General features: G+C 45.9%; 1 long non-coding RNA gene across 3 annotated transcripts; it reads left to right on the forward strand.

The window, feature by feature from the left end:
- Positions 1-552: 552 nt before the first annotated feature.
- Positions 553-9,234, forward strand: LOC124014396. 3 transcript variants are annotated; one of them, XR_006835015.1, is made up of 4 exons: positions 553-931; positions 6,256-6,426; positions 6,705-6,801; positions 7,328-9,234. It is a non-coding gene; the product is annotated as an uncharacterized LOC124014396 (long non-coding RNA). The 3 variants fall into 3 exon arrangements; XR_006835014.1 differs by lacking the exon at positions 553-931 and adding an exon at positions 1,989-2,038; XR_006835013.1 differs by lacking the exon at positions 553-931 and having other exon boundaries at positions 5,937-6,426.
- Positions 9,235-25,056: the final 15,822 nt, after the last annotated feature.

The raw sequence follows: 25,056 nt of genomic DNA on the forward strand, positions 1-25,056 counted from the left end.
CTGGACGGAACCAAAGCAAAGAAAGTAAAAGTTAGTCTCCTACCTTACCTGCCTACCCACTACTTACCTAAACCATACGCCACCTGGCTCGCTAACCAAAATACAGGGGGTGGTCCGCCCAGGTCTTACCTAGTGTGCATAGACAGAGTACATACTATGGGTATTTGTATGCCCGCAGGCCTCCTGCCTAAGCACTCCCAAGGTGCCTTCCACTTCCCCATGGGAACAAATGAAACAGCATAATGCAAACTTAAAGTGAACAAGTTTAATAATCAAAAACACTGAGTCCTATTTTCGCACACATCTCAGAAGTAGCAGCTACAGAAAGTTTTCAACAAAACTGTCTGAGTAACAACCAACACAGGACATCCAAGAAGCTCTGTCTCCTAACAAAGGAACACTGTCTTTTATCCAGCTGCAGAATGAGTTTGTAAATGCCGACAGCTATATCCCCTAACGTGAGGGCGGGATCAGAGCTCCAATCTACAATGGGGCTGACCAATCAGCTGCTTGTGGGAATCCAGGAAGCCATTTCCTGAAATACACAAACAGAAACTGGGGAACGTAACAATACTCTACCACCACAGTAGCTTCCATGCTCTTCCCGAGCGCCAGAATGTTGCACCGGGACATGTGCAGAAGGATGTCGGCTGTAACACAGATCTCATACAGGAGCTCTGCGTAGGGCTCTCCTGCGGTCAAAGTTGTGCCGAGCTCCGCAAGCAACAACTGGTTCCTGTAATCTATTGCCAAGCTAATCTGACCCATTGGATCCTCACAGGACAGTCATGACATCGGCTTACCCATCCTCGTCTCGGTTGCTTTCTTGGCCATCTTACTCATTGCCACAGTAAATTGAAGAATAACAAATAGTTTGTGATTAGGAAACTTATGAGAACAAATACAAACTACAGCACACAACATCCAGGGGGTGAGTACACTCTACCACTATGGGACAGTTTTGTTAGGGCAACGTAAGACAGTCTTGTTTTCCAATTGTTTGTTTTAAGTAGCGTGAATCGAAGAGTAATTCACACAACAATTCACACTGAATTGAAGAGCGGAATAGTTGAAGGAATGAATCCAAGCCTCACAATTATCACCTGTGGAAGTCGGGGCTTCCAGCAATTCGCAGATTTCATTGGTCATGTCAGATGTTATTGTAGACCCTTCAACTGAAGTTGCGAGAGTGTGACATAGTATGTTGTACCAAAGTTGACTGACTTATAAGGGAACACAAACACTGTCTATTATATCCACATGAAACAACTTTCTTAGCCTACACTTTCCATTTCTCTCTTTCTATCTCCATCTCCATTCTATCTCCATCGCTCTCTTACCTCCTGCACATCCTGAGTCTGTGACTTGTTACATCTCTCCCTCAATTTCTTTTACTCTTCTTTGCCACCTAATTCTTTATGCTGTCTTTTTCACACACCATGCATGGCAGTAGAAATGCAAGACAATGCAATAGATTGACTGCCATATTAATCTTTAAATAAGCATCTAGGCCTACTCTCTGCTAATCTCTCCTAGTGACCCTCACCTCCTTCATAAGACTCTGGTCAAAAGTAGTGGACTAAGTAGCAAATAGGTAGCCATTTTGGATACGAGACTTAGTAGTTGTCCTTAGATCAACAACCAGTAGATGTATTACCTCTCAGACAGCACAGGGAAAGGTGAGTGTGAGATCATGACGTGTCCATTTGTTTATAAACTCAGCAAAAAAAAGGAATGTCCCTTTTTTAGGACCCTGTCTTTCAGAGATAATTCATAAAAATCCAAATAACTTCACAGCTCTTCATTGTAAAGGGTTAAAACACTGTTTCCCATGCTTGTTTAAACCAATCTGGTGTGACCACCATTTGCCTCATGCAGCACGACACATCTCCTTCGCATAGAGTTAATCAGGCCGTTGATTGTGGCCTGTGGAAAGTTGTCCCACTCCTCTTCAATGGCTGTGCGAAGTTGCTGCATATTGGCGGGAACTGGAACACATTGTCTTGCAAAGCAATCCAGAGCATCCCAAACATGTCTGGTGAGTATGCAGACCATGGAAGAACGAGAATTTCCATCCTTCAGGAATTGTGTATAGATCCTTGCAACATGGGGCAGTGCATTATCATGTTGAATCACATTATTTCTTTGCATTTACATTACATTTACATTTAAGTCATTTAGCAGACGCTCTTATCCAGAGCGACTTACAAATTGGTGCATTCACCTTATGACATCCAGTGGGACAGTCACTTAACAATAGTGCATCTAAAACTTAGGGGGGTGGGGTGAGAGGGATTACTTAACCTATCCTAGGTATTCCTTAAAGAGGTGGGGTTTCAGGTGTCTCCGGAAGGTGGTGATTGACTCCGCTGTCCTGGCGTCGTGAGGGAGTTTGTTCCACCATTGGGGGGCCAGGGCAGCGAACAGTTTTGACTGGGCTGAGCGGGAGCTGTACTTCCTCAGTGGTAGGGAGGCGAGCAGGCCAGAGGTGGATGAACGCAGTGCCCTTGTTTGGGTGTAGGGCCTGATCAGAGCCTGGAGGTACTGAGGTGCCGTTCCCCTCACAGCTCCGTAGGCAAGCACCATGGTCTTGTAGCGGATGCGAGCTTCAACTGGAAGCCAGTGGAGAGAACGGAGGAGCGGGGTGACGTGAGAGAACTTGGGAAGGTTGAACACCAGACGGGCTGCGGCGTTCTGGATGAGTTGAAGGGGTTTAATGGCACAGGCAGGGAGCCCAGCCAACAGCGAGTTGCAGTAATCCAGACGGGAGATGACAAGTGCCTGGATTAGGACCTGCGCCGCTTCCTGTGTGAGGCAGGGTCGTACTCTGCGGATGTTGTAGAGCATGAACCTACAGGAACGGGCCACCGCCTTGATGTTAGTTGAGAACGACAGGGTGTTGTCCAGGATCACGCCAAGGTTCTTGGCGCTCTGGGAGGAGGACACAATGGAGTTGTCAACCGTGATGGCGAGATCATGGAACGGGCAGTCCTTCCCCGGGAGGAAGAGCAGCTCCGTCTTGCCGAGGTTCAGCTTGAGGTGGTGATCCGTCATCCACACTGATATGTCTGCCAGACATGCAGAGATGCGATTCGCCACCTGGTCATCAGAAGGGGGAAAGGAGAAGATTAATTGTGTGTCGTCTGCATAGCAATGATAAGAGAGACCATGTGAGGTTATGACAGAGCCAAGTGACTTGGTGTATAGCGAGAATAGGAGAGGGCCAAGAACAGAGCCCTGGGGGACACCAGTGGTGAGAGCGCGTGGTGAGGAGACAGATTCTCGCCACGCCACCTGGTAGGAGCGACCTGTCAGGTAGGACCCAATCCAAGCGTGGGCCGCGCCGGAGATGCCCAACTCGGAGAGGGTGGAGAGGAGGATCTGATGGTTCACAGTATCGAAGGCAGCCGATAGATCTAGAAGGATGAGAGCAGAGGAGAGAGAGTTAGCTTTAGCAGTGCGGAGCGCCTCCGTGATACAGAGGAGAGCAGTCTCAGTTGAATGACTAGTCTTGAAACCTGACTGATTTGGATCAAGAAGGTCATTCAGAGAGAGATAGCGGGAGAGCTGGCCAAGGACGGCACGTTCAAGAGTTTTGGAGAGAAAAGAAAGAAGGGATACTGGTCTGTAATTGTTGACATCATGGGAAATTGCAATTGTGTTTGTTGTCCGTAGCTTATGCCTGCACATACTAAACTCAGTAGGACCCTGTCTTTCAAAGATAATTCATAAAAATCCAAATAACTTCACAGCTCTTCATTGTAAAGGGTTTAAACACTGTTTCCCATGCTTATTCAATGAACCATAAACAATTAACGAACATGCACATATGGAACGATCGTTAAGACACGAACAGCTTCCAGACAGTAGGCAATTAAGGTCACAGTTGTGAAGACTTAGGACACTAAAGAGGCCTTTCTACTGACTCTGTAAAACACCTAAAGAAAAATGCCCAGTGTCCCTGCTCATCTGTGTGAACGTCCCTTAGGCATGCTGCAAGGAGGCATGAGGACTGCAGATGTGGCCAGGGCAATAAATTGCAATGTCTGTACTGTGAGATGCCTAAGACAGCGCTACAGGGAGACAGGACAGACAGCTGATCGTCCTCGCAGTGGCAGACCACATGTAACAACACCTGCACAGGATCGGTACATCCGAACATCACACCTGCGTGACAGGTACAGGATGGCAACAACAACTGCCCAAGTTACACCAAGAACGCACAATCCCTCCACCAGTGCTCAGACTGTCCGCAATAGGCTGAGAGAGGCTGAACTGAGGGCGTGTATGCTTGTTGTAAGGCATCTCCTCACCAGACATCACCGGCAACATCGCTTATGGGTACAAACCCACCGTCGCTGAACCAGACAGGACTGACAAAAAGTGCTCTTCACTGACAAGTCATGGTTTTGTCTCACCAGGGGTTGATGGTCGGATTCGTGTTTATCGTCGAAGGAATGAGTGTTACACTGATGCCTGCACTCTGGACCGGGATTGATTTGGAGGTGGAGGGTCCGTCATGGTCTGGGGCGGTGTGTCACAGCATCATCATTGAACTCGGAAGTGAGTGTTGCAACCAAGGAGAGACTTTTTACATGCTACGCTCTTCAGCACTCGGGGGTCCCATTCTGTGAGTTTGTGTGGCCTACCACTTCATGGGTGAGCCATTGTTGCTCCTCAACGTTACCACTTCACAATAACAGCACTTACAGTTGACCGGGGCAGCTCTAGCAAGGCGGAAATTTGACGAACTGACTTGTTGGAAAGGTGGAATCCTATGACAGTGCCACATTGAAAGTCACTGAGCTCTTCAGTATGGCCATTCTACTGCCAATATTTGTCTATGAAGATTGCATGACTGTATGCTCAATTTTGTACACCTGTCAGCAACGGGTGTAGCTGAAATAGCCAAATCCACTAATTTGTCCACATACTTTTGTATATACAGTGTAGTTAGCAGTGCAGCTTTGCATGCTAGGCAGAGTGTAAATACAGAAAATCACAGATAAATAGTGGGACCTATAGAGAAGATTTAGTCCAAGAGCATTGCATGGTGTATGTTCCAAGCACTCTCTGCCTCTGTTACACTCAATTTAATCTACACACATCATGTATGTGTGTGTGCGCATTATTAGCATTACCATAAGCCACCTCCAATGTCGTTTTTGGAGTATTTGGCAGTACGTCCAACCGGCCTCACAACCGCAGACCATGTGTATCCAGCCCAGGACCTCCACATCCGGTTTCTTCACCTGCAGGATCGTCTGAGACCAGCCACCTGGACAGCTGATGAAACGGGGTTTGCATAACCAAAGAATTTCTTCACAAACTGTCATAAACCGTCTCCGGGAAGCTCATGTTTCTGCATGATAATGCACAGCCCCATGTCGCAAGGGTCTCTACACAGTTCCTGGAAGCTGAAAATGACCTGCATACTAACCAGAAATATATTACCCATTAAGCATGTGTGGGATGCTTTGGATCGACCTTACGACAGGTTGTTCCAGTTCCCGTTAGTATCCAGCAACTTCGCAGAGCTAATGAAGAGGAGTGGGACAACATTCCACAGGCCACAATCAACAGCCTGATTAAATCTATGTGAAGGAGATGTGTCGCGCTGCATGAGGCAAATGGTGGTCACACCAGATACTGACTGTTTTTCAGACAACACCGGGAAGAAATATTGTCTAGTTGCTTAAATGACCTTTGCTAAAACCAGTATCTCATTGTCTCCTCTGCTTCATTAGAAATGGAAGAAGAATTGGTTTGTCCTCTACCCAGCCAGTCAGAATGGCATTGCACGACTAGAGTTCTATGATTGTTCTGGTCTCCTCTGCTATCAAAGATAATTGGAAGAAGAATTGGTTTGATACCTCTATTGTCAATATCAGAATGGCATTGCCGACTCTATGATTGTTCTCCCAGGACAAGAGGGGCCAGCGACAAGCCCAACACCAAGAAACTCGACAAAAAATTAGGTTCAAATCCCGGGTCCTCCCTTCTTTTTTGTCCTACACCGATGAACACATTAGAAATAAGTGAATTAAAATTATTTAATGTGTCATATTCTGGGATTCTTAATTTTTGTACATTGTTTTAAACTGTTCAAATTGTTTTACCCTAAAATCAATCAATCAATTCTTCTCCTCAGACATCTGTCTATCAGAGTATCTTTATCTGCCCCGCCCTCACTGAAGCCTGTCCCACTGTCCCACTTCTCTCTCCTGCCCTCTCTCCCCTTGCCCTCCTTTTCAGATTATTCGTCTTTCAGAGTGTATCTCTATCCTTCCCACCCTCACTGAAGCCCTTCCCAAAGACATTATGTCTTCCTTCTGTGTGGAGACTAATGACAAAACACATGTGTTCGCTGCTGAGAGGAACGTCAGCACAGAGTGGGTGGAAAAGATGTGTGAGATCGCCTTTGGGGTAAGACAATGTTTGTGTGTGTGTAGGTTCAGTCTGTGCCACTAGATTCTGAGGTCAGTTCCTTATCTTTCTGGTATTGCCATGTTCCCACTTGTCCCCTCAGTATACAATGTAGGCTGGATATCAGTTAGAAATATTCACATGCACTGTTGAGGAGAAAAGAAACCAAGGGAATATTTTGCTCTCTCTCACGTAGATAAAAAGTGCTGAAAAGCATGATTTTTATGCGAGTCTGAATTATAGCACAACTGAAGTAATTAATAACCTCTCTCTCTCAGGGGGATAGTGGTAGCAGCACTAGTGTCTTTGACTCCAACAGAGGACAAACTGATCTACAGATGGCTGTGAATCTCATCTATTACACCGGAGAAGAGGGTAAGCACACACACACTATTCCCCCTTGAATTATTGAGTGCATTGACCCGTATAAAAACACTCATGAATGATTTATTACGGGCTGATCATTCCTTAGCAACGTTCATAGCAACTCGACCCTCTGGAGAAAGGGTGGCCATTTTGCTACGATTATCTTTATTAATCAAATCACTTCAGTATTCCAGTTGTCAACACAGCCCTCCCTTCCACAGACACTGGACAACTGTTGACATAGATGTATACGCAGAAGCTGGGGAGGATACAGAAGTGATGTATTTGGTCGTTGAGGAAAAAAAGAGGCGTTTGATTGTCCCTTTGAACATTGTTGCATCATCTTAATGATGCAATAAACAAACTTTCTGTGGAAGGCTGAGGGACAAACTAAAACGTCAGTTCGAAAAATAATATTCATTTTAAACCTGCAATTTTTTTTCTTTCTATATTTGTTATATTCTAACAGTGTGAGAAGAGTATTGAAGGCAGGCTTCTACAAAATTCTCCTGCTCTCTGTCTATGTTCTTCGTAGGACAGTCCTTGGCATTGGATACATCTCTCTTCTATTGTTAATTCAGTCACTCTCTCTTGAGGAAAGTGGAACGTTTCTTACCAGACACCCTAGACCCACTACAATTCGCATACCACCCCAACAAATCCATGGATGACGCAATTGCCATTGCACTCCACACTGCCCTATCCCACCTAGACAAGAGAAATGCATATGTAAGAATGCTGTTTATTGACTACAGCTCAACACTATCTTGCACTCCAAGCTCATCACTAAGCTCAGGGCCCTGGATCTGAACCCAGCCCTGTGCAACTGGGTCCTAGACTTCCTGACGGGTCAACCCCAGGTGGGGAAGGTAGGCAACAACACCTCCGCTACGCTGATCCTCAACACATGGGCCCCACTGGCGTGCATAATCAGCCCCCTCCTGTACTCCCTGTTCACCCTTAACTGTGTGGCCACGCACATCTCCAATTCAATCATCAAGTTTTCGGATGACACAACAGTAAGCCTGATTACCAACAATGACGGGACAGCCTACACGAAGGAGGTTAGAACCCTATCCAAGTGGTGCCAGGAAAATACCCTCTTTCTCAACGTCAACAAAATGAAGGAGCTGATCATGGCTACAGGACACAGCAGAGAGAGCACGTCACCATCCACATCGACGGTGCCACAGTAGAGAGGGTCAGAAGCTTTAAATTCTTCGGCATGCATATCACTGAGGAGCTGAAATGGTATGTTCATACTGACGGCGTGAAGTAGAAGGTGCAACAGTGCCTCTTCAACCTCAGGAGGTTGAGGAAATTTGTCTTGGCCCCTAAGACCCTCAAACTTCTACAGATGCACCATCGAGAGCATTCGGCCTGGTTGTATCAGCGCCTGGTACGGCAACTGCACCTCCCGCAACCGTAGGGTTCTCCAGAGGGTGATGCAGTCAACCCAACGCATCACCAGGGGCACGCTGCTTGCCCTTCAGGCCATCAACAGCACCCGGTGTCACAGGAAGGCCAAGACGATCATCAAGGATCCCAGCCATCTGAGACACGGCCTGTTCACCCCGCTACCATCTAGAAGGTGGAGACAGTACAGGTGCATCAAAGCTGGGAGGGACCAAGAGACTGATAAACAGCTTTTATCTCCAGACCATCAGACCGTTAAACAGTCACCACTAGCCGGCCTCCGCCCAGTAAACTGCACTGAACATGCTGTTACTATCCGGCTACCACCCAGTACTCTACCCTACACCTTAGAGACTGCTGCTCTATGTACATAGTCATTGGACAGTGGTCACCAAAAGAGTGGACTCAAGTCACATGACTTGGACTCAAGTCTGACCTTGAGTCACAAATCTGATGACTTGAGACTCAACTTGATATAAAATAAAATAACTTGAGACTTGACTTTGAGCCCCAAGACTCAGGAGTCGACTAACTTGAGACTGACTTTGAAATTATCTGGCCAGGTTACGTAATGTTTTGTCAGTCATTTTGTGGCTCACCCGGCTCTCTGATTGGACCAGCAAAATGTCAATCAACGTAGGTCAGGTGGAGCGCAAACGTCAAATTGTAGGGAGATCTGGATTGCCATAAATTTAATATGCAGCTCTACAAATTGTTTGGTGATCAAGAATATGAACTGTTTACTTTGCAAGCTCACCTGCAATGGGGTTTCAAGCAACAACAAGCCAATAGGTCTTTTGATAAGTCAAAATTGCTGCTTGAAATGTATAATTTATTTTTAAAGCTTGCATTTGGAATTTGTTACACTTAATTATTACATGTTGTGGTTCCAACAGGACCTTCGCCCCAGTTTGAGGTCCTGAGCCCTCTGGAGCAGGTTCTCTCTGTACTTTACTCCATCTTTCCCTCGATCCTGACTAGTCTCCCAGTCCCTGCCGCTGAAAAATATCTCCACAGCATGATGCTGCCAACACCTTGCTTCACAGTAGGGATGGTGCCAGGTTTCCTCCAGGCGTGACGAATGGCATTCAGGCCAAATAATTCAATCTTGGTTCCATCAGACCAGAGAATCTTGTTTCTCAAAACTCCAAGTGGGCTGTCATGTGCCTTTTACAGAGGAGTGGCTTCTGTCTGGCCACTGTACTGTAAAGTCCTGATTGGTGGAGTGCTGTTGAGATGATTGTCCTTCTGGAAGGTTCTGCCATCTTCACAGAGGGACTCTAGAGCTCTATCAGAGGACACCTCAGGCCCTTCTTCCCCGATTGCTCAGTTTGGCTGGGCGGCCAGCTCTAGGAAGAGTGTTGGTGGTTTCAAACTTCTCCCATTTAAGAATGATGTGTTCTTTGGTGACCTTCAATGCTGCAGGCATTTTTTCCATACTCTTTCCCAGATCTGTGCCTCGACACAATCCTATCCCTGAGCTCTACAGACAATTAATTTGACCTCATGGCTTGGTTGTTGCTCTGACATGCACTGTCAACTTTGGGACCTTATAAATATATATATAAATAAGAGATGTGTGCCTTTCCAAATAATTTTGAATCCATTGAGTTCACCACAGGTGGACTCCAAATTGTAAAAACATCTCAAGAATGATCAATGGAAACAGGATGCACCTGAGCTCAAATCCGCGTCTCATAGCAAAGGGTCTGAATACTTATGTGAGTAATGTGTTTCTGTTTTTTATTTTTAATAAATTTGCAAACATTTCTAGACACCTGTTTTTGCTTTGTCATTATGGAGTATTGTTTTAATATTGCTGAGGAACATTTTGTATTTAATACATTTTAGAATAAGGCTGTAACGTAACAAAATGTGGAAAAAGTAAATGGGTATGAATAGTTTCCGAAGGCACTGTATATTTGGCCTTGTGTTTTAGGTTTACTGTCTTGCTGAAAGGTGAAAGCAGACAACCAGGTTTTCCTCAAAAAATGTGCCTGTGCTTAGCTCTATTCCGTTTCTTTTATTCTAAAAAAAACTCCATAGTCCTTGCCGATGACGAGCATACCCATAACATGATGCAGCCACCACCATGCTTGAAAATATGAAGTGGTACTCAGTGATGTGTTGTGGAGGATTTGCTCCAAACATAACGCTTTGTATTCAGGATATAAAGTGAATTTCTATGCCACGTTTTTTGCAGTTTTACTTTAGTGCCTTTTTGCAAAAAGGATGTTTTGGAATATTATTTTATTCTATACAGGCTTCCTTCTTTTCACCGTCATTTAGGATAGTATTCTGGAGTAACTACAATGTTGTCGATCCATCCTCAGTTTTCTCCTATCACAGCCTTTAGAGTCTTGACGCAGTGGTGGCCTTCCACATATACAGTGGAAGGTAGCCAAGCTACAGCGGTGTTTGTCCAGACCATGAGATCCTGAAAATCGGTTTTCTCGCAAAAAAGTCTTTAGCGTCCGAACGGTTTGGCCTAATTATTATGACCACTCTATGGAAAGGGGGGACTCTCACGGACATGACAGTGTTCTCCGTTTTGCTCTATGACCCACACAAGTGTCACGGGACTCATCTGAAGGTGACCAGTACTGGTTAAAGTATGGAGGTCGTTTTGTGCCTAACCCAAAAAAGAGGATAAATATCTGTTTAAAAAAACTTTAATATTTTCTGAGCTTTCTTATGCATCAAATCAAAGTTTATTTGTCATGTGCGCCGAGTACAACAGGTGTAGACCTTACAGTGAAGTGCTTACTTACAGGCTCTAACCAATAGTGCAAAAAAAGGTCTTAGGTGAACAATAGGTAGGTAAAGAAATAAAAACAACAGTAAAAAAGACAGGCTATATACAGTAGCGAGGCTATAAAAGTAGCGAGGTTACATACAGACACCGGTTAGTCAGGCTGATTTGAGGTAGTATGTACATGTAGATATGGTTAAAGTGACTATGCATATATGATTAACAGAGAGTAGCAGTAGTGTAAAAGAGGGGTTGGTGGGTGGGACCCTCCTGTTCAGGAGTCTTGTGGCTTGGGGGTAAAAACTGTTGAGAGCATTTTTGTCCTAGATGTTGCACTCCGGTACCGGTTGCCATGCGGTAGGAGAGAGAACAGTCTGACTGGGGTGGCTGGGGTCTTAGACAATTGTTAGGGCCTTTCTCTGACACCGCCTGGTGTAGAGGTCCTGGATGGCAGGCAGCTTAGCCCCAGAGATTTACTGGGCCATACGCACTACCCTCTGTAGTGCCTTGTGGTCAGAGGCCGAGCAATTGCCGTACCAGTCAGTGATGCAACCACTCAGGATGCTCTCGATGTTGCAGATATAGAAACTTCTGAGGATCGCAGGACTCATGCCAAATCTTTTTAGTTTCCTGAGGGGGAATGGGCTTTGTCATACCCTCTTTTCATTTGTGTGTTTGGACCTTTCTAGTTTGTTTTTAATGTGGACACCAAGTAACTTGAAGCTCTCAACCTGCTCCACTACAGCCCCGTCGATGAGAATGGGGGCATGCTCGGTCCTCCTTTTCCTGTAGTCCACAATCATCTCCTTAATCTTGGTTACGTTGAGGGTTAGGTTGTTATTCTGGCACCACCCGGCCACTCTGACCTCCCTATAGGCTGTCTTGTCGGTGATCAGGCCTACCACTGTTGTGTTGTCTCCAAATGTAATGATGGTGTTGGAGTCATGCCTGGCCATGCAGTCGTGTGTGAACAGGGAGTAAAGGAGGGGACTGAGCACGCACCCCTGGGGTACTCCACTGTTGAGGATCAGTGTGGCAGATGTGTTGCTACCTACCCTCACCAACTGGGGGAGGCCCATCAGGAAGCCCAGAATCCAGCTGCAGAGGGAGGTGTTTAGTCCCAGGATCCTTAGCGTAGTGATGAGCTTTGAGGGTACTATGGTCTTGAATGCTGAGCTGTAATCAGTTAATAACATTCTCACATAAGTGTTCCTTTTGTCCAGTTGGGAAAGGGCAGTGTGGAGTGCAATAGAGATTGCATCATCTGTGGATCAGTTTGGGCGGTATGCAAATTGGAGTGGGTCTCGGGTTTCTGGGATAATGGTGTTGATGTGAGCCATTACTGACCTTTCAAAGTACTTCATGGCCATGGACATGAGTGCTACGGGTCTGTAGTCATTTAGGCAGGTTGCCTTTGTGTTCTTGGGCACAGGGACTATGGTGGCCTGCTTGAAACATGTTGGTATTACAGACTCAATCAGGGACATGTTGAAAATGTCAGGGAAGACACCTGCCAGTTGGTCAGCACATGCTCAGAGCACACTTCCTGGTAACCCGTCTGGCCCCGCAGCCTTGTGTATGTTGACCTGTTTAAAGGTTACTCACATCGGCTACGGAGAGCGTGATCACACAGTCGTCCGGAACAGCTGATACTCTCATGCATGCATCAGTGTTGCTTGCCTCGAAGCAAGCATAGAAGTGATTTAGCTCGTTTGGTAGGCTCATGTTACTGTGCAGCTCGCGGCTGTGCTTCCCTTTGTAGTCTGTAATAGTTTGCAAGCCCTCCACATAAGACGAGCGTCGGGCCGGTGTAGTTTGATTCAATCTTAGCCCTGTATTGACGCTTTGACTGTTTTGATGGTTCGTCGCAGGGCATAGCAGGATTTCTTGTAAGCTTCCGGGTTAGAGTCCCGCACCTTGAAAGCGGCAGCTCTACCCTTTAGCTCAGTGCGAATGTTGCCTGTAATCCATGGCTTCTGGTTGGGGTATGTACGTACAGTCACTGTGGGGATGATGTCCTCGATGCAGTTATTGATAAAGCTGATGTGGTGTACTCCTCAATGCCATCGGAAGAATCCCGGGAACATGTTAGCGAAACAGTCCTGTAGTTTAGCATCTGCTTCATCTGACTACTTGTTTTATAGCCTGAGTCACTAGTGCTTCTGCTTTAATTTTTGCTTTTAAGCAGGAATCAGGGGGATAGTTGTGGTCAGATTTACCGAATGGATTGTGAGTGAGAGCTTTGTACGGGTCTCTGTGTGTGGAGTACAGGTGATCTAGATTTTCTTTTTTCCCCTGTTTGCACATTTTAACATGTTGATGGAAATTTAGTATAACTATATACACAAGTATGTGGACACCCCTTCAAATGAGTGGATTTGGCGATTTCAACCACACCCATTGCTGAAAGGTGTATATAATTGAACACAAAGCCATGCAATCTCCATAGACAAACATTGGCAGTGATTAGTTTCAAGCTCAGTGACTTCCACCATGGCACCGCCATACAGTAGGATGCCACCTTTCCAGCAAGTCAGTTAGTCAAATTTTTGCCCTGCTAGAGCTGCCCCGGTAAACTGGAAGTGCTGTTATTGTAAAGTGGAAACGTCTAGGACTAACATTGGCTCAGCAGCGAAGTGGTTGGCCACATAGGCTCACAGAACGTGATCGCAGAGTGCTGAAGTACGTCTGTCCTCAATTAACACTCACTACCAACTTCCAAACTGCCTCTGGAAGCAACGTCAGCACAAGATTTGTTCATCGGGAGCCTCACTAAATGGGTTTCCATGGCCGAGCAGCCACACACAAGCCTAAGATCACCATGTACGATGCCAAGCGTCAGCTGGAGTGGTGTAAAGCTTGCAGTAAGTGGAAATACACTCTTGAGTGATAATTCACGCTCAACCATATGGCAGTCCGATGGATGGATCTGCATTTGGTGGATGCCAGGAGAACGCTACCTGCCCGAATGCATAGTGCCAACTGTAAAGTTTTGTGGAGAAGGAATAATGGTCTGGGGCTGTTTTCCATGGTTTGGGCTAGGCACCTTAGTTCCAGTGAGGGGAAATCTTAACACTACGGCATTCAATGACATTCTAGACAATTCTGTGCTTCCAACTTTATAGCAACAGTTTGGGAATGGCCCTTTCTTGTTTCAGCATGACAATTGTGGGATCCTGTGTTTTACATTTATAGCCATTACCATATATGATTAAATATTATCTGATGTTGGTTGTGTGAGGTGTCTGCATTTGTGCACTGGAGCATCATTATGAGATTAAACAACTGCTTGCTACTTGCCTGTTTGTGTGTGTGGCAAGAACTGAGTAACATGGTGTGACCTGCATGTTGTAAAACTGTAGATAACAGCCCAGCAGATGCTTTGTCCTTGTGTTTGTATGTAACAATATTGAGCACATGGTGTGACATGCTGTATCTTACAAAGGTGTGGTCATCACAAGGTTTAACTGAGATGGAAAAATACTGAACAACACAATAGCAGGAACTGAGCAACTGTTATCACTAGGCTGCGATACCAGAACAGTAAGAATCTATACATCGACGGAGGGAGCACTCCAAGAAGTGCCAAGAGGCGGGGACCCGCCTGAGCGTCTGCGATAGGCTGCGCAAGCTTAAACCACGTCCAGCCTCTACTGTGATAGGCCAACAGACGGGTTGGAACTATGTCCATCACTGTATAAGAACACTGTTTACATACATCCTGTCAGTTCCCTGTTCTGCCCTCCGTGGTATTACAGTGAGCCCGTATATATGAAAGTTGCATTTGCCATTTATTACTTGGCTAATAAAAAGTACATAGTATACAATCGGTGACTCATTGCTATATTTATCCTGATACCAGATTCGAATTCACGCAACTCTAACACAATGCCCCCGTGCACAAAGCGAGGTCCATAGAGAAATGGTTTGTCAAGATCGGTGTGGAAGAACTTACATTTACATTACATTTAAGTCATTTAGCAGACGCTCTTATCCAGAGCGACTTACAAATTGGTGCATTCACCTTATGACATCCAGTGGAACAACCACTTTACAATAGTGCATCTAAATATTTTAAGGGGGGGGGGGTGAGAAGGATTACTTTATCCTATCCTAGGTATTCCTTAAAGAGGTGGGGTTTCAGGTGTCTCCGGAAGGTGGTGATTGACTCCGCTGTCCTGGCGTCGTGAGGGAGTTTGTTCCACCATTGGGGAGCCAGAGCAGCGAACAGTTTTGACTGAGCTGAGCGGGAACTGTACTTCCTCAGTGGTAGGGAGGCGAGCAGGCCAGAGGTGGATGAACGCAGTGCCCTTATTTGGGTGTAGGGCCTGATCAGAGCCTGGAGGTACTGAGGTGCCGTTCCCCTCACAGCTCCGTAGGCAAGCACCATGGTCTTGTAGCGGATGCGAGCTTCAACTGGAAGCCAGTGGAGAGAGCGGAGGAGCGGGGTGACGTGAGAGAACTTGGGAAGGTTGAACACTAGACGGGCTGCGGCGTTCTGGATGAGTTGTAGGGGTTTAATGGCACAGGCAGGGAGCCCAGCCAACAGCGAGTTGCAGTAATCCAGACGGGAGATGACAAGTGCCTGGATTAGGACCTGCGCCGCTTCCTGTGTGAGGCAGGGTCGTACTCTGCGGATGTTGTAGAGCATGAACCTACAGGAACGGGCCACCGCCTTGATGTTAGTTGAGAACGACAGTTTGTTGTCCAGGATCACGCCAAGGTTCTTAGCGCTCTGGGAGGAGGACACAATGGAGTTGTCAACCGTGATGGCGAGATCATGGAACGGGCAGTCCTTCCCCGGGAGGAAGAGCAGCTCCGTCTTGCCGAAGTTCAGCTTGAGGTGGTGATCCGTCATCCACACTGATATGTCTGCCAGACATGCAGAGATGCGATTCGCCACCTGGTCATCAGAAGGGGGAAAGGAGAAGATTAATTGTGTGTCGTCTGCATAGCAATGATAGGAGAGACCATGTGAGGTTATGACAGAGCCAAGTGACTTGGTGTATAGCGAGAATAGGAGAGGGCCTAGAACAGAGCCCTGGGGGACACCAGTGGTGAGAGCGCGTGGTGAGGAGACAGATTCTCGCCACGCCACCTGGTAGGAGCGACCTGTCAGGTAGGACGCAATCCAAGCGTGGGCCGCGCCGGAGATGCCCAACTCGGAGAGGGTGGAGAGGAGGATCTGATGGTTCACAGTATCGAAGGCAGCCGATAGGTCTAGAAGGATGAGAGCAGAGGAGAGAGAGTTAGCTTTAGCGGTGCGGAGCGCCTCCGTGATACAGAGAAGAGCAGTCTCAGTTGAATGACTAGTCTTGAAACCTGACTGATTTGGATCAAGAAGGTCATTCTGAGAGAGATAGCGGGAGAGCTGACCAAGGACGGCACGTTCAAGAGTTTTGGAGAGAAAAGAAAGAAGGGATACTGGTCTGTAGTTGTTGACATCGGAGGGATCGAGTGTAGGTTTTTTCAGAAGGGGTGCAACTCTCGCTCTCTTGAAGACGGAAGGGACGTAGCCAGCGGTCAGGGATAAGTTGATGAGCGAGGTGAGGTAAGGGAGAAGGTCTCCGGAAATGGTCTGGAGAAGAGAGGAGGGGATAGGGTCGAGCGGGCAGGTTGTTGGGCGGCCGGCCGTCACAAGACGCGAGATTTCATCTGGAAAGAGAGGGGAGAAAGAGGTCAGAGCACAGGGTAGGGCAGTGTGAGCAGAACCAGCGGTGTTGTTTGACTTAGCAAACGAGGATCGGATGTCGTCGACCTTCTTTTCAAAATGGTTGACGAAGTCATCTGCAGAGAGGGAGGAGGGGGGAGGGGGAGGAGGATTCAGGAGGGAGGAGAATGTGGCAAAGAGCTTCCTAGGGTTAGAGGCAGATGCTTGGAATTTAGAGTGGTAGAAAGTGGCTTTAGCAGCAGAGACAGAGGAGGAAAATGTAGAGAGGAGGGAGTGAAAGGATGCCAGGTCCGCAGGGAGGCGAGTTTTCCTCCATTTCCGCTCGGCCTTCCGGAGCCCTGTTCTGTGAGCTCGCATTGAGTCGTCAAGCCACGGAGCGGGAGGGGAGGACCGAGCCGGCCTGGAAGATAGGGGACATAGAGAGTCAAAGGATGCAGAAAGGGAGGAGAGGAGGGTTGAGGAGGCAGAATCAGGAGATAGGTTGGAGAAGGTTTGAGCAGAGGGAAGAGATGATAGGATGGAAGAGGAGAGAGTAGCGGGGGAGAGAGAGCGAAGGTTGGGACGGCGCGATACCATCCGAGTAGGGGCAGTGTGGGAAGTGTTGGATGAGAGCGAGAGGGAAAAGGATACAAGGTAGTGGTCGGAGACTTGGAGGGGAGTTGCAATGAGGTTAGTGGAAGAACAGCATCTAGTAAAGATGAGGTCGAGCGTATTGCCTGCCTTGTGAGTAGGGGGAAGGTGAGAGGGTGAGGTCAAAAGAGGAGAGGAGTGGAAAGAAGGAGGCAGAGAGGAATGAGTCAAAGGTAGACGTGGGGAGGTTAAAGTCGCCCAGAACTGTGAGAGGTGAGCCGTCCTCAGGAAAGGAGCTTATCAAGGCATCAAGCTCATTGATGAACTCTCCGAGGGGACCTGGAGGGCGATAAATGATAAGGATGTTAAGCTTGAAAGGGCTGGTAACTGTGACAGCATGAAATTCAAAGGAGGCGATAGACAGATGGGTAAGGGGAGAAAGAGAGAATGACCACATGGGAGAGATAAGGATCCCTATGCCACCACCCCGCTGACCAGAAGCTCTCGGGGTGTGCGAGAACACGTGGGCGGACGAAGAGAGAGCAGTAGGAGTAGCAGTGTTATCTGTGGTGATCCATGTTTCTGTCAGTGCCAAGAAGTCGAGGGACTGGAGGGAGGCATAGGCTGAGATGAACTCTGCCTTGTTGGCTGCAGATCGGCAGTTCCAGAGGCTACCGGAGACCTGGAACTCCACGTGGGTCGTGCGCGCTGGGACCACCAGATTAGGGTGGCAGCGGCCACGCGGTGTGGAGCGTTTGTATGGTCTGTGCAGAGAGGAGAGAACAGGGATAGACAGACACATAGTTGACAGGCTACAGAAGAGGCTACGCTAATGCAAGGAGATTGGAATGACAAGTGGACTACACGTCTCGAATGTTCAGAAAGTTAAGCTTACGTAGCAAGAATCTTATTGACTAAAATTATTAAAAATGATACAGTACTGCTGAAGTAGGCTAGCTGGCAGTGGCTGCGTTGTTGACTTTGTAGGCTAGCTGACAGTGGCTGCGTTGTTGACACTACACTAATCAAGTCGTTCCGTTGAGTGTAGTAGTTTCTACAGTGCTGCTATTCGGGGGCTAGCTGGCTAGCTAGCAGTGTTGATTACGTTACGTTGCGTTAAAAGAACGACAATAGCTGGCTAGCTAACCTAGAAAATCGCTCTAGACTACACAATTATCTTTGATACACAGACGGCTATGTAGCTAGCTATGTAGCTAGCTATGATCAAACAAATCAAACCGTTGTGCTGTAATGAAATGAAATGAAAAATGTGATACTACCTGTGGAGCGAAGCGGAATGCGACCGGGTTGTTGAGTGCGGAAGTTCTATTCAGTAGACGTTGGCTAGCTGTTGGCTAGCTAGCAGTGTCTCCTACGTTAAGGACGACAAATAGCTGGCTAGCTAACCTCGGTAAATTAAGATAATCACTCTAAGACTACACGCTCTAAACTACACAATTATCTTGGATACGAAGACAGCAAAGACAACTATGTCGCTAGCTAACACTACACTAATCAAGTCGTTCAGTTGAGTGTAATAGTTTCTACAGTGCTGCTATTCGGTAGACGGTGGACGTTTGCTAGCTGGCTAGCTGCTGGGCAGATAGCAGTGTAGACTACGTTAGGACGACGAAATACGAAGTTGCAATAGAAGTGCTGACTGTTTCACTTTGTTGTCCTCTTTCTTTTCCTTTTTCTTCTGTCCTTCTTTTGTCCTTATTTTGTCTTCCTTTCTTCTGTTAACTAGATATTTTTGTTGTTATTCTTTGTAAGCTAGCTAGCTTCTTCCAACTTGACTGGTCTGCGCACAGCCCTGACCTCAACCCCATCGAACACCATTGGAGCGAACTGGAATACCAACTTCAAGCCAGGCCTAATCCCCCAACATCAGTGCCTTTCCTCACTAATGCACTGCTGGCTGAATGGAAGCAAGTCCCTGCAGGAATGTTCCAACATCTAGTGGAAATCCTTCCCAGAAGAGTGTTATAGTAGCGAAGGGGGGGAAGAACTCCATATTAATGTCCATGATTTTGGAATGAGATGTTCGTTGAGCAGGTGTCCACATACACTACATGACCAAAAAGATTCCCTGCATATTCGACAGACACTTCAAAACCTTATTCCTTATGATTTATTTTTGGACTGTCTTTTTTTTGGCATTTATGAATGCGTTATTCATTTAGTTTCTGTGGGCTATAATAGGAAAGGCCAAATTCATGATTTTATCAAATACATTTAAATTGTATTTTTTCTAAATCGAAATAGGTAAATAAAAAATAAACATTTTTTAAAAGTGCATGTGTATGTATGATTTTATTTTTCAATCCGACATTTTAAATTGGAGATATAATCTATTATATAATTCTGGGTTGCACGTGCACCTTTAAAAATATTTTATAGAAAGTTGTCCAGCCTTGACTTAGATTCAGGTGAGTACTTTTGCAACGCTGAGCCATTGACTATCTGGCTCCATCAGATGGCAGTGTGTTTCTTTTGACAATGCACTGGACTACAGCCATATCGTTTTGAACCTAGAAACCTTTTAGATGGGAGTAGGCAAGGAGGAGTCGGCCGAGGTTGGTCAGAAAAGTATGGTAAGTTACTGAGTGAGTGTCTTTGATAACTGCGTAGTTAGTTAGCTAGCTAGCTAAGTGTAAACACTGTGTTTAATAATAATAGTTAATATTATTAATAATAGTTCATAGTTCATAATAGTTATCATAAACCAGACAAATACACTTAGAGCTTATGATTTAAAAGGTCTAAAATAAATGCAAGTCTCATGTCCAAAATTAATATTTTTTTATTTATTCATGTATATCATACTGTTGTCTTAACTCCAACTCAATCATCAAGTTTGCGGACGACAAGTGGTAGGCTTGATTACCAACAACGATGAGACGGCCTACGGGGAGGTGAGGGCCCTCGGAGTGTGGTGTCAGGAAAATAACCTCACACTCAACGTCAACAAAACTGAGGAGATGATTGTGGACTTCAGGAAACAGCAGAGGGAACACCCCCCTATCCTAGTTTTAAGTTCCTCGGCGTACACATCACAGACTAACTGAAATGGTCCACCCACACAGACAGCATCGTGAAGAAGGCACAGCAGCGCCTCTTCAACCTCAGGAGGCTGAAGAAATTTGGCTTGTCACCAAAAGCACTCACAAACTTCTACAGATGCACAATCGAGAGCATCCTGTCGGGCTGTATCACCACCTGGTACGGCAACTGCTCCGCCCACAACCGTAAGGCTCTCCAGAGGGTAGTGAGGTCTGCACAACGCATCACCAGGGGGGGCAAACTACCTGCCCTCCAGGACACCTACACCACCCGATGTCACAGGAAGGCCATAAAGATCATCAAGGACAACAACCACCCGAGCCACTACCTGTTCACCCCGCTATCATCCAGAAGGCGAGGTGCATCAATGCTGGGGCCGAGAGACTGAAAAACAGCTACTATCTCAAGGCCATCAGACTGTTAAACAGCCACCACTAACATTGAGTGGCTGCTGCCAACACACTGACTCAACTCCAGCCACTTTAATAATGGGAATTGATGTAAAATCTATCACTAGCCACTTTAAACAATGCTACTTAATATGTTTACATACCCTACATTATTTCTCATATGTATACATATATACTGTACACTATATCATCTACTGCATCTTTATGTAATACATGTATCACTAGCCACTTTGTTTACATACTCATCTCATATGTATATACTGTACTCGATACCATCTACTGCATCTTTCCTATGCCGCTCTGTACCATCACTCATTCATATATCTTTATGTACATATTCTTTATCCCTTTACACTTGTGTGTATAAGGTAGTAGTTTTGGAATTGTTAGCTAGATTACTCGTTGGTTATTACTGCATTGTCGGAACTAGAAGCACAAGCATTTCGCTACACTCACATTAACATCTGCTAACCATGTGTATGTGACAAATAAAATTTGATTTGATAAATATGTATCCCAGACAAGATTAAAGAATGGGACAAAGTGAATATAAGTCAGTGCTTGCGTCCGTAGCAGGTTGTATGGATTTGAGTGGTTACATACAATACATGTTGACAGAATGGCTTCGAGACCGTTGCTGTATACCCAGGTACGGCCCTTGCTACCGGAACCACTAAAGACCCACAGAATTCAGTCAGGATGCTACATCTAAATGTAATCCATTTTACATTCAGTATAACAAAGTCAACAGTGTGAATACTTTCTGAAGGCGCCATACTGTCCACACCATATACAGTTTATTCGGAAAGTATTCAAACCCTTTTGACCTTTAGACACATTTTGTTACATTACAGCCTTATTCTAAAATGGATTATATCATTTCCCCCCTCAATCTACACACAATACCCCGTAATGACAAAAAGTAAAACAGAAATACCTTACTTACATAAGTATTCAGACCCTTTGCTATGAGAATTGAAATAGAGCTCAGGTGCATCCTGTTTCCATTGATCATCCTTGAGATGTTTCTACATCTTGATTTGGACAAGATTTGAAAAATTACACACCTGGCTATAGAAGGTCCCAAAGTTGACAGTGCATGTCAGAGCAAAACCCAAGCCATGAGGTCGAAGGAATTGACCGTAGAGCTCAGAGACAGGATTGTGTCGGCACAGATCTGGGGAAGGGTACCAAAACATTTCTGTAGCATTGAAGGTCCCCAAGAAAACAGTGGCCTCCATCATTCTTAAATGGAAGAAGTTTGGAACCACCAAGACTCTTCTTAGATCTGGCCGCCCAGCCAAACTGAGCAATCGTGGGAGAAGGGTCTTGGTCAGGGAGGTGACCAATAACCCAATGCTCACTCTGACAGAGCTCCAGTTCCTCTGTGGAGATGGGAGAATCTTCCAGAAGGTCAACATTCTCTACAGCACTCCACCAATCAGGCCTTTATGGTAGAGTGGCTAGACGGAAGCCACTCCTCAATGAAAGGCACATGACAGCCCGTTTGGAGTTTGCTAAAAGGCACCTGAAGGACAGACCATGAGCAACAAGATTCTCTGGTCTGATGAAACCAAGATTGAACTCTTTGGCCTGAATGCTAATCGTCACGTCTGGAGGAAACCTGGCACCATCCCTACTGTGTTGGCAGCATCATGCTGTGGGGATGTTTTTTAGCAGCAGGGATTGGGAGACTAGTCAGGATCGAGGGAAGGAGCAAAGTACAGAGAAATCCTTGATGAAAACCTGCTTCAGAGCACTTTTTTAAAACATTTGCAACATTTTTTGTCATTATGGGGTATTGTGTGTGTGTGTAGATTGATGGAAAAACGATTTGTTTCATTTTAGAATATGGCTGTAACGTAACAAAATGTGTAAAAGGTCAAGGGGTCTGAACACTTTCTGAATGCACTGTATTCATAAAGCATGTTGAGTTGTTTTTATGCATGCCTGCATCCTGGGGAATAGGGGAGCGCATACTTACGTTTGGCCTTGCATGCTCGTCTTCAAGTCCTTTTCATGCACTAAGAGAGGTCGGCATATTTTTCTTCCGAAAAAATGTATGTAATAAGCACAAGCGTCACGACACACAGTATTTTGTTCATGAATATTGGTGTGTATTTGGTGTTTACTCAAGGTTGTGGTCAAGATTCAGTTATAATTGTATTTTTTAGGATGATATTAACAAGCTTGCTAATCTTTTATATGTGTGAATGATGGCTATCGCCTTGACTGATCCCTGTCCTTTGTATTGTGTGTAGAGAGAGGCGACAACTTGGCCGAACATATTTGTGCTCTACAAATGTTTTGTCTTTTCTTTTGGATGGATTCTGCTACATTAAAACAGCCTGATCTCTGAAGTCCACATCTTCGGGCCCAATCCATCACACACACAACGCAGAGCTACGGCGGTGCAGTGGTACAGTACCGGCTACATTGGTTCCTTCTAGACCCGGATTCATCGCTGAGCAATGTCAGCTCAATCACTGCGGCATTATTGCTCTGGAGACTATTTACATTATTGAGTTACTCATATCGCCATGTGGCGAAAAGTGGAACTGCAGTATATTTTATTTCTGGTTTCATTTATTTCATTTAAATGATGTATTGAGAGGGATGTTTATATTTAACAAACATAAACATGTTTACCAACAGAGATTTGAACATAACAGTGTACTGACCACCAGCTGGCAGCAGTATTCCAATACAAGTCAGCCGAGAAATGGGACTGCGAATGAAGTACAGGAGAGAACCTATGAACATGAGCCTCTCACAACAAGCCTCCATGCATTTGTAACCGTATCCTCAAAGCAAGTAACAGTACAGCTCCATTTGAAGGCTGGGCTGATGCTGGTGCATGCAGTGACAGTTCTCACATCAGACGCCAGACAAGATGGGCAGACTGCAAGTACCGAGAGGCTCATTCACCTGCTTGAGCGTACCTTAGAGAAGAGCATACCACCTGTAATGGTTTCACAAACACAAGCCAAGGCGCCATCTTTCCCTGCCCAGCCCTTCAGGCATAGGGAATGCAGGGTTTGTGGCTCAACAGATCACTCCACTGTGATGCACTGTAGACATGGGAACCTATGCCTCTGGTGATTTCCCCCAGATCATTGGAAGTCAAATTGTTCAAAACAGGAGGAAATCTATGCCAAAACCAATGGTGCCCAACACAGTAGCAGAGAAACCCACCACAGCAGTAACCGTTAAACTGACACGCCCACAAGTGAAAGTGGTAAATGTGAGTGTTTAATTGTCTGCCGACAAGAAAGAAAACATGAGTTTGTGCACTGATGAAAAATATTAAAAAAAACAGAACATTTTTACGTTAGATTGACAAGAGGTTGAGGTTTTACATGGGAAAGTGCAGCTTAAAGAGGCATGCTTGACATTGAATCTATGGACTGTAGATTGAGTGAAATCACTGTGCAGATGTGAAATGGCTAGCTAGTTAGCGGGGTGCGCGCTAATGACATTTCAATCGGTGACGTCACTCGCTCGGAGACCTTGAAGTAGTTATTCCCCTTGCTCTGCAAGGGCCGCAGCTTTTGTGGCGCAATGGGTAATGATGCTTCGAGGGTGGCTGTTGTCGATGTGTGCAGAGGGTCCCTGGTTCGAGCACAGGTAGGGGCGAGGAGAGGGACGGACGGAAGCTATACTGTTAATCAGAGAGCCCCTACTCTGTATTATTAAGCAGGTGCCCTTACTCGGTATTATCAGGCCGTGGGTTGTGGGGGGAAGAAAATGCACTTACATCGGGTGGATGGTACACACCCTTTACCACACCAATGGACTGTGCACAATTCCTGGAAGCTGAAAATGTCCCAGTCCTTCCTGCATACTCACCAGACATGTCACCACCCGTTGAGCAAGTTTGGAATGCTCTGGATTGACGTGTATGACAGCGTGTTCCAATTCCTGCCAAAATACAGCAACTTTGCACAGCCATTGAAGAGGAGTGGACAACATTCCACAGGCCACAATCAACAGCCTGATCAACTATATGCAAAGGAGATGTGTCGTGGTGCATAAGGGAAATGGTGGTGACACCATATACTGACTGGTTTTCTGATCCACGCCCATACATTTTTTGAAAGTTATCTGTGACCAACAGATGCATATCTGTATTCCCAGTCATGTAAAATCCATAGACTAGGGCCTAATGAATTCATTTAAACTGACTGATTTCCTTTTATGAACTGTAACTCGGCAAAATCTTTGAAATTGTTGACTGTTGAAGGTCTATATTTTTGTTCAGTGTCTACATTTCTCAAGTCTTCTTTGCTACCTGGACAACTTGGTCTTTGCACCCACCGAGGAAATGGCTCTGCAGCACCTTGAAGTTGTGTTTAGCCGTCTACGTGCCAACAATCTCAAAC

Source organism: Oncorhynchus gorbuscha, linkage group LG25 (genome assembly GCF_021184085.1).
Source record: "Oncorhynchus gorbuscha isolate QuinsamMale2020 ecotype Even-year linkage group LG25, OgorEven_v1.0, whole genome shotgun sequence".
Lineage (NCBI taxonomy): Eukaryota > Metazoa > Chordata > Actinopteri > Salmoniformes > Salmonidae > Oncorhynchus > Oncorhynchus gorbuscha.